Source organism: Bufo gargarizans, chromosome 2 (assembly GCF_014858855.1).
Source record: "Bufo gargarizans isolate SCDJY-AF-19 chromosome 2, ASM1485885v1, whole genome shotgun sequence".
Taxonomy (NCBI): domain Eukaryota; kingdom Metazoa; phylum Chordata; class Amphibia; order Anura; family Bufonidae; genus Bufo; species Bufo gargarizans.
The window spans coordinates 671,920,039-671,937,011 of NC_058081.1; positions in this window are offsets into that span (position 1 = coordinate 671,920,039).

Here is a 16,973-nt window from a genome sequence, read left to right on the forward strand (position 1 = left end):
ACTGCAGTGAAATTGCTCATTCTTGTATTTTGGATATTTCACACTCTTTTGGAGTGTACCCTAATAAAAATAAATAAATAAAAAACAGTGTTGGCTACCTCGTTCTCCTCCACCGCCGCTTCCACCTACACCACTACGTTCACCGCCTCCTCAAACTCCTACTCCATATGGAACTCCACCTCATAAATCAATTTTTTTTTATTTGTACTTATTTTATTTTATGTAATTTCACTACTTTGTCAGTTACACCAATTTTTTGGTATGATGTACCACTGCTATACCTAGTAGACAGGTAAAAAAATAAAAATAAATTGTCTGTTACATTTTCAGGTGAAATTCACAAATTTTTGGGTGTAATATACCCCTTCCTTACCTAGTTGACAGCTTAGTAAATTTCAATAATTTTTCTTTTACATTTTCGGGTGACAATAAACAGAACCCTGCTCTACCAAGTAGACAGGTTAAAACATTTCTGTAATTTTTCTGTTACTTTCTTGGGTTGACATTTTACAATTTTGGGCGTGAATAAACCCCTCCTCTGCATAGGTGACAGGGAATAAAATTTCAGAAATTCTTCATTAATTGATGTGCGCCACCTTTCATTCAATGCTTAAACTTTAACAAGTTGTCCCACATTTGCGCTTCAATAATTTGTCCCACATTTGCGCTTTACAAATTTTTCCCACATTTGCGCCTCAATAACTTTTCCCACATTTGCGCTTCAGTAATTTGTCCCACATTTGTGCCTCAATAACCTTTCCCATATTTCCGCTCAATCCAATTTTTTTTTTATACATTTATCTCCCTTGGATTTGCTCTCTCTTTCTCACGCTCCCTCTCTGGCGTGAAAACCCTTATTCGCCGATAACCTGTATCAACATGGTAGGCTCAGAAAAGAACATCGAAAGTTGATAGAGAAGATATCCAAATGGATGGTGGATGTCACTGGGGCACCTCTGCATAGGTGATAGGAACATAAATTTTTAAAAAATCGTCTGTTACATTGCCAGGTGACATTTTTCTAATTTTGCCAGATAGAAATCCCTGCTCTGCATAGGTGACAGGAAATAAAATTTCAGAAATTCTTCTTTAATTGATGTGCTCCACATCCTTTCATTCAATGCTTACACTTTAAAAAGTTGTCCCACATTTACGCTTTAATACTTTGTCCCATATTTCCGCTCTATCATTTTTAATTTGAAACAATTATTCCTCCCTTGGATGTGGTCTCTCTTTCTCACGCTCCCTATCTGGCGTGGAACCCTGATTCGCCAATAACCGTAATCAACATGGTAGGCTCAGAAAAGATCCATTGACCTCCCTTGGATGTGGTATCCTTTCCTTAGTCTCCCTCTCCGGCCTGGAACCCTGATTCCCCGCTTACCATGATCACCATGTTAGGCGCATAAAAGAACATTGAACGTTGATAGAGAAGATATCCAAATGGATGGTGGACGTCACAGGGACGTGTGATCAGGCAGAAGTTATCTAGAGTCAATAAAGCTGCTGCAGGGCCTCTCCTGGCTAACGTTTGCAAATCAAAAATACCCCAGTGACATTCCATATAATTTTTTATTAATCATTTCTATAACAGGGCATCTTAAGAGTCCTGTATTGTTATTTATCGTCACTACCTCGCGCCCCCTCCTTAACTTGGCAGCTTATGATTCAATACTTTGTCCAACATTTCCGCTTGATTACATTTAATTTCATCCATTGACCTCCCTTGGATGTGGCATCCTTTCCTTAGTCTCCCTCTCCGGCCTGGAACCCTGATTCCCCGCTTACCATGATCACCATGTTAGGCGCATAAAAGAACATCGAAAGTTGATAGAGCAGATATCAAATTGGATCGTGAACATCACAGGGACGTGCGCCATGGTGGTGCAGTAAGTGTGCATATGCCTATACGAACTGACTGACAGGGGTCAGCCCCTGCAACTTCTGGGTCTCCAAATTGGGCAAATTGGCCTGAGCTTGCTCTTTACCCCTTGGAGGTGCAGGTCTGCCCTGCAGCCAGTGTATTGTCTGAACGTCTGAATGTGTGTTTATTCAAAGTCATTTCCCTATTCACATTAGTTTGAAGAGCATTTGCCATGCTCTTAACCACATTTTGATGCAATTTGAAGCCCTCTAGCCCTTTCCATTAAATTTTCACAGCCATTTTAGTGCTCAAATGTTCGGGTCCCCATTGACTTTTTTGTGAAGTTCGGCTGAACCTGTCAAACCTGAAAATCCAGGTGTCCGCTCAACATTAGATGGATGAAAATGCAGTGTGATTAAACAAAAAAATTGCTTTATGTCACCGACACATTTAACAGAAGACTGATTAACTGTCTTATAACACACGGAAAATAATGAGTTTTGAACCCCAGTAATGACTTTAGGTCAACCACAGAATTAACAGCCCAATTACCGTATTTTTTGCCCCATAAGACTCACTTTCCCCCTCCGAATACTGACATTTTTACATCGTTGGCTGCGATGTACGAGCGAGCGGGGAGGGACTGGGAGGAGAAGCTGGGGGCCGGCAATAGCGGTGGGGCGGTGCAGTCACTGTAGTCCGGCCCCGCCGCTCCAGTGCTGCACAATACAAATATAAAATGTCTTATTCAATTTAAAGTGATTACACTCCAAATATTAATGTACATCCTAAACGCTTGTGTAGAATGCAGGCAAGCGTGGTGTCACGTGCCTGTGCCGCCTACTTTATGAATGAAGCATGCGGCGCAGGCAAGTGACTTCAGTGAGTGACGCGCCGGCCGTCCGGCTTGCCTGCCTGCATTGTACAGAAGCTGTTTGGATGTACGGTAATATTAGGAGTGAGGGGGCATGTTTGATCACTTTTAATTGAATAACACATTTTATATTTGTATACTGGAGCGGGGGGGGGGGGGGGAATCTGTGGATGACAGTTTTATGGGGAACATCCGTGGATGGAACTGTTATGGGCTGGGGGGTCTGTGGATGGCACTGTTATGGGGTGGGGGGTCTGTGGATGGCACATATATAACAGTGCCATCCACAGATACCCCCTGTAACAGTGCCAGATCCCCCCCTGTAACAGTGTCAGCCACAGATCACCCTATAACAGTGCAAGCCACAGATCCCCCATAACAGTGTCCGTCATCCGCAGATCCCCCATAACAGTGTCCGTCATCCAGAGTTCCCCCCATAACAGTGTCTGTCATCCACAGATCCCCCATAACAGTGTCCATCATCCACAGATCCCCCCATAACAGTGTCCGTCTTCCACAGATCCCCCCATAACAGTGTCTGTCTTCCACAGATCCCCCCATAACAGTGTCCGTCATCCACAGATCTCCCCATAACAGTGTCCGTCATCCACAGATCTCCCCATAACAGTGTCCGTCATCCACATATCCCACCATAACAGTGTCCTTCATTCACAGAACCCCCCATAACAGTGTCTGTCATCCACAGATCCCCCATAACAGTGCGTCATCCACAGATCCCACATTAGTGTCTTTCACAGATCCCCCCATAACAGTGCCATCCACAGATCCCCAGTAATAGTGCCATCCACAGACCACCATTAGGTCCATACCCACCAAAAAATATTTAAATATTTAAAAATATTTTTTCTTATTTTCCTCCCCAAAAACCTAGATGCATCTTATGGGCCGGTGCGTCTTATAGGGTGAAAAATACGGTAAGTATTGTATTTCTGTATCACTGGTGCAAAGGAGGTGTATCACACCAACAGAAAATAGCTACAGGTCACCCACAGACTGAAAAGCATGATTAAGTATTATATTTCTATGTCACTGGTGCAAAGGTGTTGTATTGCACCCACATGCCTACAGGTCACCTATAGAGTTATAAAAATAAAAATAAAAAATCCTAACACTATCCCTCACTGCAGCGGCGTCCTGTTACTACACTAGTCAGAGCAGAATGGCAGCGCACCACGTGATTGGGTGCGCAGGCCAATCATAACCATGCAAATACTAGGCATGACTGTGATGGCTTTCAAGTGACCATAGCTTAAACACTTTTTGGCTGTTCTGCAACCTTTCAACAAGCTTTATTTTAACTCCGGACAATGAACACAGACTTTTGTACCAATGTCCGTGTTCGGGTTTGGGTACCTGGACACTGTAATGTTCGGTGCGAACCCGAATAGTGTGGTCCAGGTTCACTCATCTCTAATCCTGACCTGACCTGATCCAGCAGTGTCACCAGTTTAGACTGCAGTCCAGTGCTATGAAGATTTTCCCCAGGCCCTGACTCGGCTCTGCCACAGTGACAGCCGGCTACAGCAACACAAACAGCAAGTCAACATTTGGAAAGGGGGAAGTGAAACAGCAGCAGGCACAGTTCATTTGGAGCAAATATGGCATATTATATAATGAGCAGCAGCTGGCACAGTCAATGGGGGGAAAATTGTACACTATATAAAATGCTTCAGGCTCGGTTCATGGGGTAGCATGGTACACTATATAATAAGCAGCAGCAGGCACAGAGTATGGGGTAAGGGTTGCACACTATATAAAAGGTAGCAGGAATGGTCTATCGGGTAAGGCTGGGTACACACTTGCCATCAGATTTCACTATTCTGTTCCAGCATAGCCAGGGCAGGTAATGGAATGGGCTAGAGGTAGGTAAAGGGAGGGGTAGGGAATGGGGGCCCAATTTAGATTCTTGCTATTGGGCCAAATTATTTCTATGTATGCCCCTGCTCGCTATGTGACTACCAGTCCAACAGAAATGAATGTATTGGCCGTTTGAATGCCTGATTGCTGCAATATTCATATATGGGGACACAGAACCCCTTCTTCTTGTGGCAGGAGATCCCTTCTGCCAGTGCCCATGAATCACTCTCTAATTTCTAATTCTGTGGATATGGGATACATTTAAAATGGCACAATTCTTTATTGTATCAGGCATGATGTATTATTATACCAAACACGTGTATTAGGGTCTGACTCAAAGCATAATTTAACTGTTGGAAAGAATTGCAAAGCCATGATGAATGATACAGGCTGGAAGTGAGTTGCCTGTAAGTCTGTAATTCACCCACTGGCCCCTGGTATTGCCCATACGGCACAGGTAAATGAGTGTTAGGACCGGAGCTAATTGAAAAACCTTGGCGCAGTGCTCGGGCTCAAACATGTCCACCATAGTAGGATATGTTGGCTAATCTCTCAATTTTAACCTCAGTTTGAGTGTTTAGGAATACCGCAGAGTGCAGCTGTCTTTGCTAATATTATTATTTTGCTACATAGGCTATCACATCCACATAACTGATATCTTGTGTATGATCTTTATTGTGGTACTTGTGGTCCACTGTAGGCATCTTCCACTGTATGCATTTCTGCTGGGGATCGCCATTAGCAAAGGGCCATAAGTTCAGGATTTGCTCCCCTGTATATACATGCACAACTGCATATGGGTTTGAGCACTTCCTGCCTGTTTAACACCATGCCATTTTTTTATTTGTTTGTATATAGAGAGGCTTGAAGGTGTATAAAGTCCAATTTAAATGAGCCTGTTTTCCATCTACAGGCTAGATTTAGGTGCACCTGTGTGGCCTGGGCCATATCAGCCAGTGTTGAGTGGGACTCGCAGACTCCTCGCTCCTCCCATTGCAAGCATGGTTACATGCTGGAGGTAACTGGTGAGTTGTCTGTGAGTCGGACCTTGCGCTCCTGTAATTCGCCCACAGGCCCTTGGTATTGCCCATAACGCACAGGTAAGTGAGTGTTAGGACCCGAGCAACTTGAGAGACCTTGGCGCGGTGCTCGGGCTCAGACATGTACTCCATAATAGGATGTGTTGGCTAATCTCTCAATTTTAACATCAGTTTGAGGGTTTAGGAAGACCGCAGAGTGCACCTGTCTTTGCTAATTTTATTATTTTGCTATATTGGTTATCACATCCACATAATTGCTATCTTGTGTAAGATGTTTATTGTGGAACTTGTGGTCCGCTGCGGGCATTCTCTACTGTATGCATTTTTGCTGGGGCTCGCCATTAGCAACTGGCCACAAGTGCAGTATTTCCTTCCGTTATATACATGCACAACTGCATATGGGTTTGAGCACTTCGTGCCTGTGTAACACTACGCCATTTTTTTTATTTGTTTGGAAGTGATACATGTCTATAGTTTAGAATACTAATATAAACTCATTGCCAGAATTTAAAGTCAGCTGTAAAATGCTGAACATTAAAATTATACTAAACTACAAGGTCCTTCACCTTCACCTTCAATTCAAATTCAGAGATGCAGGCTAGTAAATTATTCAAAGCTTTCTAAACTGTTGCATTAATACAGCTTCAAACTGTGTTTCTGCTAATGGTAACACACAAGAGATTTAGCAAGCCTTAGGGTAATTACTTTTTATAGAGGATCCCTTGACTGTCCTCCGGTTATCCTATGCCCAGTCAGTCTTAAGCACTGCTATCTCTCTTCTCACCAATTACGTTTTCTTCCCTGGTTTCACTCTTTACAGTACATAGCTCTAAATATGGCCATGTTTAGACAGCAGATATTCTTTTCTAGGCTTGATAACTGACTCTCAAATCTATTAAGTAAACAGAGCATAACATCAATAACTTACCTTTTCAGAGTATAATTTTCTCTGAATTTGAATAAACTTTATTTTAATCAAAAGTACAGTGTGTACACGAGGAATAACAGTAATTCTGACCATTATATGTCTTGTATCTAGTAGTTTTTTCCCTGTGCTGAATGTCTAGTTTGCAGTTCTTCCAGACTACCATCCACTGCACAAAGAAAGTAGAGGAGAGAACCTTCCTAATATTCTCTTACTCACTCATAAAATAGCCTCTGGATCATGGAAGACATCTTGGGCTGAGATATAAACTTCCTATTTAGCTATAGGAGCCTCTGTCTGTTTCTCATGATGTTCCCGTTGACTGTTCTTGTGTCTGTTTTATGGACAAGGATAGTCATTTTTGGTAATGGGAGTGAGAAAAGTATCTGTGTTTTGTGTATCCAGGGTTTGCAGACCACAATATGTACATGGTCATGTGCATGAGGGCTAACTTGCCTGTAAGTGAGAGTGCCAGTTAGAACTAGTATCTTTTTATCTGGTTTCGGCAATCAGTAGAATAGAGCACCCACGAATATCCATTTATCAAAATATGGTGAGCCACCTTATTGTTTATTGAAAAACTGGCAATCCCTGAGCTTTTCTGCAGTCCGTCCATGCTCAGTCTCATGTGTCTACCCTGTGTCATGATGGAAAAAAAACAAAAACTACAAATTAGCTTCCTCTAGAAGTAACTAAAGTATCTTGTATATGCCACATGAAAGATTCCTCCAAAAAGAGTGTTTAGCTTATCGAGGAGTCTCTGGTTTGTCTACATTATGGCAAAGCCTTTCATTTGGCCGATATGAGATCATTGTCTTCCTGCTAGATGAGACCGTATTTGCATACCTTTTTCCCTTGCCTGTAAGTAAGTCTCAATATGCTGACTGTCTTTCTTCAATGAGAACCAGCAAAACTGTCTTCCAAGTACTCATTTGGAACATTGTTTTAGGAGTCTAAGGGAATTTTTACACTAGCGTTTTTCTTTTCCGGTATTGAGTTCCATACTAGGGGCTCAATACCAGAAAAAAAAGATGATCAGTTTTATCCTAATGCATTCTGAATGGAGAGCATTGCGTTCAGTATGCTTCAGGATGTCTTCAGTTCAGTCCCTCTTACGTTTTTGGCCGCAGTAAATACCGCAGCATGCTGCATTTTTCCCTCCAGCAAAAAATCCTGAACACTTGCCGGAATGCCGGATCCGGCATTCATTTACATTGAAATGTATTAATACCGGATCCAGTACTAAGCGTTCTGGAGAACTGGATTCCGGTTTCCCGATCTGCGCATGCAAAAATGAGAAAAAAAAAATTGCTGATCCGTTTTTCCTGATGACAACCGAAAAGATGGATCTGGTATTGCAATGCATTTGTAAGACGGGTCTGCATCTGGATCCATCTCACAAATGCATCCGTTTGCGTCGGAAGTTCCGGCGACGGAACTGCCTACCAGAATCCTCTGCCACAAGTGTGAAAGTAGCCTAAAAGGTTTGGAGGAAAAAAAAAATCTGGAACATTTACTAATCCTGTCTAATACAAAGACAGTAAAGATTTAGGCTATACAATCTAAAGCTGTGCTATTGTTCAACTTTACACCACCTATTGGTTGGTAGAGATAGCCTTGCTGTTCGCCCGGCGGTCATTTCGCTGTGAACTTTGCTCGTTTGCGATTTGCTGAACGGGCGAACATATGGCAATGTGAATAAATTTGACCCATGGCACATCCATCAGGTGGTGCAGGACAGCCAATTAAGACGTTTCAGCACATGGACACAACCCCACCCTATAACAGAACACGATCTGGCAGCCATTTTACATTCTGTGTTTTGCCAGTGTAGGGAAAGGTTGGTGTGTGGAGCAGGGACAGACTGTTAGGGACACCAAACGCTAGCTTATAAGGCCACAAAAGTCCTTTTAAGGACTAGTATAGGTCTGCTATTGATAGGTGTGACTTACTGAGGGGTGTAATATACTTATAATATACTTTCTAACATAGAAAGTATATTATAGTGCATTTGTATTGTGCAGCAGTTGTGTGCGGTTCTGCTGTGATACCGCAGCTATACAGAGGGACAAATGCTATTGGAACAAATAATTTCAACTTGTGTGATTAACTAGTGATGAGCAGGAGGTGCCATATTCGATTTCGCAATATTTCGATTGAATATTCGTGATATATTCGTCGAAATCGAATATTCGTAATTATTCCAACTATCGCGAATAATATGCTATTTAATTAATCGCGTATTGCGATTTTTCTTTTAATAGTAAAAGGCAACGTCCTTATGACTAATTGACTATGGCTAGGCTAATATGTGTATTTTACGAAATTTTGTAATATTGCTCTAACTTCGTCTTTTAGAATATTCTAAAAGAAGAAGTTAGAGCAATATTAAGAATATAAGTAAAAAGTTGAAATCGCAATTCGATTATTATAACTTGAATGAATCGAATTGCGATTTCAACTTAGCACTGCTATATTCCATAGGCTAGAATTAACGAATATGGAATATAGCAGTACTAAGTTGAAATCGCCATGCGATTACTTCGAGTTATATTAATCGCATTGCGATTTCAACTTAGCACTGCTATATTCCATAGTAGGCTAGAATTAACGAATATGGAATATAGCAGTACTAAGTTGAAATCGCAATTCGATTAATTCAAGTTATAATAATCAAATTGCGATTTCAACTTTCAGCACTGCTATATTCCATATTCGTTAATTCTAGCCTACTATGGAATATAGCAGTGCTAAGTTGAAATCGCCATGCGATTACTTCGAGTTATATTAATCGCATGGCGATTTTAACTTGGACCTGGTTTACTATGGTTGGCTTCAATGGCTTGGTAGAATTAGCGAATATGACGAATGTATTCGTCATATTCCACAAAACGAAGATATTCTCCATCTTCGTTTTAGCTACCTATTCATCAACTTCGCGAATTCTAGCAATCATATAGGAAAGTTGACTATAGAGACAGCTAAGTTTAATTTGCTATGCGATTATATTACTTAGCTTTTTTTTTATAAATAGAATAATTATAATAATTATCAGGTATTATAGTTATTCTATTTATTTTAAAAAAAGCTAAGTAATATAATCGCATAGAGAATTAAACTTAGCTGTCTCTATAGTCAACTTTCCTATATGATTGCTAGAATTCGCGAAGTTGATGAATAGGTAGCTAAAACGAAGATGGAGAATATCTTCGTTTTGTGGAATATGACGAATACATTTGTGTATTCGTTTTGTGGAATATGACGAATACATTCGTCATATTCGCTAATTCTACCAAGCCATTGAAGCCAACCATAGTAAACCAGGTCCAAGTTGAAATCGCCATGCGATTAATATAACTCGAAGTAATCGCATGGCGATTTCAACTTAGCACTGCTATAATCCATAGTAGGCTAGAATTAACGAATATGGAATATAGCAGGGCTTAAGTTGAAATCGCAATTCGATTATTATAACTTGAATTAATCGAATTGCGATTTCAACGTAATTCTCAAAGCCGACAGTACATTCTAGTATATGGAGACGTTCCCATGGTGATGGGGACGCTCCATGAGCACGGAAGCAACAGGCACTGACTGGAGCATAAAAAAAAAAGAATATTCGATTTTGCAAATATATAGCACTATATTCTAAATATTCGCAAAATCTCGAAATCGCGATATTCGAGAAAAAAATTTGCAATTTGAATATTCACGCTCAACACTATGATTAACCAGTTGCCCCCCCCCAAAAAAAATGATTGAAGCAGGGGTGTTATATACCAATAATGTACATTCTATATAGTGCATTTAGGTAGTGCAGCATTTGTTTGCGGTTTTGCTGCATTATCGCAGCTACACAGAGTGACAAACGACATTGGAACAAAAAATTTCTACTGGTGTGATTTACCAGTTGCCCCCCAAAAAAAACTGATTGAAGCAGGGGTGTGATATACCAATAATATACTTTCTATATAGTGCATTTATGTAGTGCAGCATTGGTTTGCGGTTTTGCTGTGTTACCTCAGCTAAAATGTCCACTGATTAAGATACATATTTGTAACGGCCCGTTTCAGCAGACAAGGGGTTAAGATCCGTTTAGGCGATATGCCCCTTTCCGAGAGACAGGCACAGCTACAGCAGAACACCAACCTCCCGAACTGGATACAAAATAGCACTCCAAACTGGAACCTCGCAAATAGCTGTCAGCAGGCGAACAGGAAAAGCATTCAGTCGGCTTACACTCCTGGCAATCAGTCTCCAACAGCATACAGGGAATCCCCCCAATAACGAGACAAGGCTCCGTGTTGAGGGTCAAGCAGTGCTCTGACTGTACTTCAAGTACAGCCTCTTTTATTGATAAAAAAACAAACATAGTACTGCCCACAGGGTTTTGAAATCCAACCAATCAGTAATTCACAACACACAATGTAAATACAGCAACCAAACGTTCCCGCCCCCTAGAGGACCAGAAGGGAGACTGCGACACAGAACAGATACAACATATCCCCACAATGCATCATGGTTTCCTCCTCTCTGCCTGGGAGACGACCGAAGACAATCCAATTATCTCTCAGGACAAAGGGGAGATCACCAATACACACGTGGAGACAACAGGGCAGACATCACCATTTAAACACACAATGGGACAATAGAACCACACCCAGCATATTCCTCCCAAGCTGACAAGTTACACTTATTATAAGTTGTTACAACTTTGTGAGGTTACATTGTCCATACATATAACTTACATCAATTTAAACAGTATAACTTGGGGGACAAACCTATCCAAAATTCCCTGGAATAGGTTCAGGGGTTTAAAAGTTACTATGGGCCATAATCCTGAGGCAAGAGGCTTTTAAACAGCCCCCTCCAAAACCCAGTGGCGAGGTTGGTTTCGCCACAATATTTTTTGCTGGAATTGTTGTCATTCATCCCCCTTTAGTATGTCACTGTCCATGCTGTGGGACTATTTGTACACTTCTACTAACTATTTGGTGGCTGCAAATATGACTTGAAGGTTTTTCAGGTTTGCCTGCCATTAAAGTGAAAGGAGAGAGTTCAGAGAAGAGCTACTAAACTGGTACATGGATTGCAGGATAAAACTTACCAGGAAAGATGAAAGGACCTTAACATGTATAGCTTGGAAGAAAGACAAGACAGAGGGGATATGATAGAAAATTTCAAATACATAAAGGGAATCAACAAGGTAAAAAAGGAGAAAATATTTTAAAGAAGAAAAACTGCTAGAAGAGGACATAGTTTTAAATTAGAGGGGCAAAGGTTTAAAAGTAATATCAGGAAGTATTACTTTACTGAGAGAGTAGTGGATGCATGGAATAGCCTTCCTGCAGAAGTGGTAGCTGCAAATACAGTGAAGGAGTTTAAGCATGCATGGGATAGGCATAAGGCCATCCTTCATATAAGATAGGGCCAGGGGCTATCCATAGTATTCAGTATATTGGGCAGACTAGATGGGCCAAATGGTTCTTATCTCCCGACACATTCTATGTTTCTATGGAGCCCTCCGCAAACTTTTGATTGAGTTTGCGCGACCGCGTTCACGAACTGTCACGGTCGATGTTCGTCCATCACTATTGGTTGGTTTACTTTGCTTCAATATAATAATATTTGCAAAGACAGGTGCACTCTACAGTCTTTCTAAGCCCTCAAACTGATGTTAAAATTGAGAGATTAGCCAGCATATCCTACTGAGGAGGACATGTCTGAGCCCGAGCACTGGGCCAAGGCTTCTCAAGTAGTTTGGGTCCTAACACTCACCTTCCTTTGCCATATGGGCAATACCAGGGGCCAGTGGGCAAATTAAAGGAGCGTGAGGTCCGACTCACAACTCGCCAGTTACCTCCAGCATGTAGCCATGCTAACAATGGGAGGAGGAAGGAGTTTCCGAGTCCCACTCAAGACTGGCTGATATGGCCCAGGCCTCGCAGGTGCGCCTAAATGTAGCCTGTGGATGGAAAACAGGCACATTTAAATTGGAGATTATAATCCTCCAGGCATCTCTATATACAAACAAACTGAAAAAATGGCGTGGTATTAAACTGGCAGGAAGTGCTCAAACCCATATGCAGTTGTGCCTATATAAAGGGGAGCACATCCTGCACTTTACTTTGCTTCAAAAATTTGTGCCAAAATGTTTGCACACATTTGGCACATCTCAAGTTGTGTCCCATTTCTCATGACACCATGCCCTTTTCGGTTGGCCACATGATACAAAAATTGTCTAAAACACATAATATGTGTGGTAAAAGGTAAGTTTTATATCAATCCTACTGAAGTAAATGGTCTGGCCCATTTCCTGAAAAACGCAACCATGTTCACATCTGTAGCACAAGTTCTGTCAGGAGCCTCCATTAAAGATTCCAGAAAGAACAAGAACAAAATACCCCTGCACACATCGATAATTGGTCTGGCAGAATGCACGTATCTATAACAGAAATCTGATGGACTCCATTATAGTCAATGGGATCCATTGGATACCGTTGATTTCCAGCATATGCCCAATCTTACATTTCTGGTATTCCGTTCCTATGCTAAAACAGAATACCATAATCATTATGCACAAACTTTGACTTAATAGTGTCACAGAGCGCCATTAAAGGGGTTGTCCGAGTTATTTTTTTGTTCTTTCTATGTTCTTAACTAGGCAAATATAACAAATTTACAATTAATTCACTTTTTTTGCAGTGCCTGGTTTCTCAGATTTCACTGAGGGTCACATGACCTGTGATGTCAGCTTCTCTCCCTGCTCTGATAAAGTTTGTTTACAAGCCTGTAAACGAGACGTCACTGTGCTGGCCATGTCCCCCTTCACTGCCAGGCTGTCTGCTCTCTCCTAGGATTCTTAACCCCTTCAGCTGCACAGAATGGGTAGCTGCATGCAGTGACAATTCTGGGCACAGGAGCTGACAGACTAGAGAGAGCATTGCGCAAGAAGGTAGGGGGAAGATCCTGTGTGTATTAGCAGTGTCATTATACAGGTGGGACTTGTAGTTCTACACTTACAAGTTGCTGTTGATTCTCCCAGCACTCAGGGCAGCTCTTGTATCCACTCCCTTACCAGTCAATGTACAGCTGGGACTTGTAGTCCTACACATACAACATGCTGCTTAGTCTCCCAGCAGGCAAACATCTCACTCAGGGTAGCTCTTGTATCCACTCCCTTAGCAGTGTCATTGTACAGCTAGGACTTGTAGTCCTACACATACAACATGCTGCTTAGTCTCCCAGCAGGCAAACATCTCACTCAGGGCAGCTCTTGTAAACAAAGGGCCATAATAGAACCAGGGAAATGAGGAAATATATATATACATATATATATATATATATATATATATATATATATATTTGTTGCATAAAACTTGCTTAGCTTAGTGATATATTGCTGCCCATCAGATTTTCCTTGCTATATATATTTTTTCATAACATGGACAACCCCTTTAAATCCTTTGCATGCTGCATTTGGTCTCTTGGATAAGATTTAATGAATGTTCTCAGTATAGTTTGATTGTTTATGTACACAAACATTGGTTTCAGATTAGGTTTAAGACTATGATCACAAATCATGATCAGCCAGTGTAATTGTGTATATGGTAATGCACTTTTTATCTTCCTTCTTCAATTTTAAGGATCATTAGAGAGGTTTATTAACTTCTACTGTATTCTGCAATGGGCAAAGCTGTTAAAGAAATACGATTAGCACACCTCTGCACTCTCAATAGCAAACTTTGATCTCTAGGTTTCCTAAAAAAAGGAATCCTGGAGTAAACGAGCTTTTAAAGTGTGCTTTACAGTAAAAGGAGAAGTCGCATAGATAACTTTAATGCAAATTGTATGAATAATTGCAAATAATACATGCAATGTAACTGAAGGGGTTGGCCCATGTAAAATATTCTATTTTCTTCAAACCAGCACCTGGATCTTAATACTTTTTCATATTGCACGTAATCAAACGTTAAGTACAGCCACTGATGCAGTTATTCTTTAAAATGTATCTGCACAGTGCCACCTGCTATTGGTTGATTTCCTCGTCTCCCTGTCCACCTCACTCAGGTGGACACACATTTCAGTTACATCCTTCAATTGCCACCAACCATATCTTCTGTTAGAAGCTGTGACTGTTACAGGAATGTTGCTGAGACACACACCTTGCTTGAATTAAATCTAGCAGAGCAATTGGAGCAACACATGGGGAGATCTATTGATCTATGTTAAGTACAGGTCTGGTTATAGCATTGTTAGAAAATAGATTGTCTATATATGCACTATATGATGTCTGATTTAATAATAATTTTTTTTTTTTTTACATTACTCATGGAATAACCTCTTTAGGACTCATGCACACGACCGTGCAATTTTTTTGCAGTCCGCAAACCGCGGATCCGCAAAAAAACGGAAGGCGCTGTTGCCTTCCGCAATTTGCGGAATGGAAGTCGGCAATATAAATGCCTATTCTTGTCCGCAAACTGCAGACAAGAATAGGACATGTTATATTTTTTTTGCGGAGCCGCTGAACGGAGCCACGGATGCAGACAGCACACGGGGTGCTGTCCACATATTTTAATGGGTCCGCATCTAAGCCACCAAAACGGAGGCTCGGATGCGGACCCAAACAACGGTCGTGTGCATGTTTCTAAATGTGAATCAGTTGGCAAAAAAAACCTCCACAGTCCGCTCCTGATAAAGTATATATATATATATACAGTACAGACCAAAAGTTTGGACACACCTTCTCATTCAAAGAGTTTTCTTTATTTTCATGACTATGAAAATTGTAGATTCACACTAAGGCCCCTTTCACACGGGCGAGTTTTCCGTGCGGGTGTGATCCGTGCGGCGAACGTATGGCACCCGCACTAAATCCTGACCCATTCATTTCTATGGGGCTGTGCACATGAGCGATGTTTTTAACGCATCACTTGTGCGTTCAGTTGAAATCGCAGGATGGCATCCACAAGCAAGTACGGATGCCGTGCGATTTGCACGCATGGTTGCTAGGAGACCATCGGGATGGAGACCCGATCATTATTATTTTCCCTTATAACATGGTTATAAGGGAAAATAATAGCATTCTGAATACAGAATGCATAGTAAACCAGCGCTAGAGGGGTTAAAAAAAAATAAAAAAAAATTTAACTCACCTTAGTCCACTTGCTCGCGAAGCTGGCATCTCCTTGTGTCTCCGCTGCTGATGAACAGGACCTGGGGTGAGCTACTCCATTAAATAGAGCTTAAGGACCTTCGATGACGTCACTCCGGTCATCACATGATCTTTTACCATGGTGAATCACCATGGTAAAAGATCATGTGACGTACCATGTGATGACCGGAGTGACGTCATCGAAGGTCCTTAACCTGTATTTAATGGAGCAGCTCACCCCAGGTCCTGTTCATCAGCAGCGGAGACACAAGGAGATGCCGGGCTTCGCGAGCAAGTGGACTAAGGTGAGTTAAATTTTTTTTTATTTTTTTTTAACCCCTCTAGCGCTGGTTTACTATGCATTCTGTATTCAGAATGCTATTATTTTCCCTTATAACCATGTTATAAGGGAAAATAATACAATCTTAAGAACATCAATCCCAAGCCCGAACTTCTATGAAGAAGTTCGGGTTTGGGTACCAAACATGCGCGATTTTTCTCACGCGAGTGCAACGCATGACAATGTTTTGCACTTGTGCAGAAAAAATCGCGCATTTTCCCGCAACGCACCCGGCTCTTATCCGGGCAAAAAAACTCACGCCCGTGTGAAAGAGGCCTAAAGGCATCAAAACTATGAATTAGCTCATGTGGAATTATATACATAACAAAAAAGTGTGAAACAACTGAAAATATGTCATATTCTGGGTTCTTCAAAGTAGCCACCTTTTGCTTTGATTACTTCTTTGCACACTCTTGGCATTCTCTTGATGAGCTTCAAGAGGTAGTCACCTGAAATGGTTTTCACTTCACAGGTGTGCCCTGTCAGGTTTAATAAGTGGGATTTCTTGCCTTATAAATGGGGTTGGGACCATCAGTTGCGTTGTGGAGAACTCAGGTGGATACACAGCTGATACTCTTACTGAATAGACTGTTAGAATTTGTAGTATGGCAAGAAAAAAGCAGCTAAGTAAATAAAAACGAGTGGCCATCATTACGTTAAGAAATGAAGGTCAGTCAGTCCGAAAAATTGGGAAAACTTTAAAAGTGTCCCCAAGTGCAGTCACAAAAACCATCAAGCACTACAAAGAAACTGGCTCACATGCGGACCGCCCCAGGAAATGAAGACCAAGAGTCACCTCTGCTGCGGAGGATAAGTTCATCCGAGTCACCAGCCTCAGAAATCGCAGGTTAACAGCAGCTCAGATTAGAGACCAGGTCAATGCCACACAGCGTTC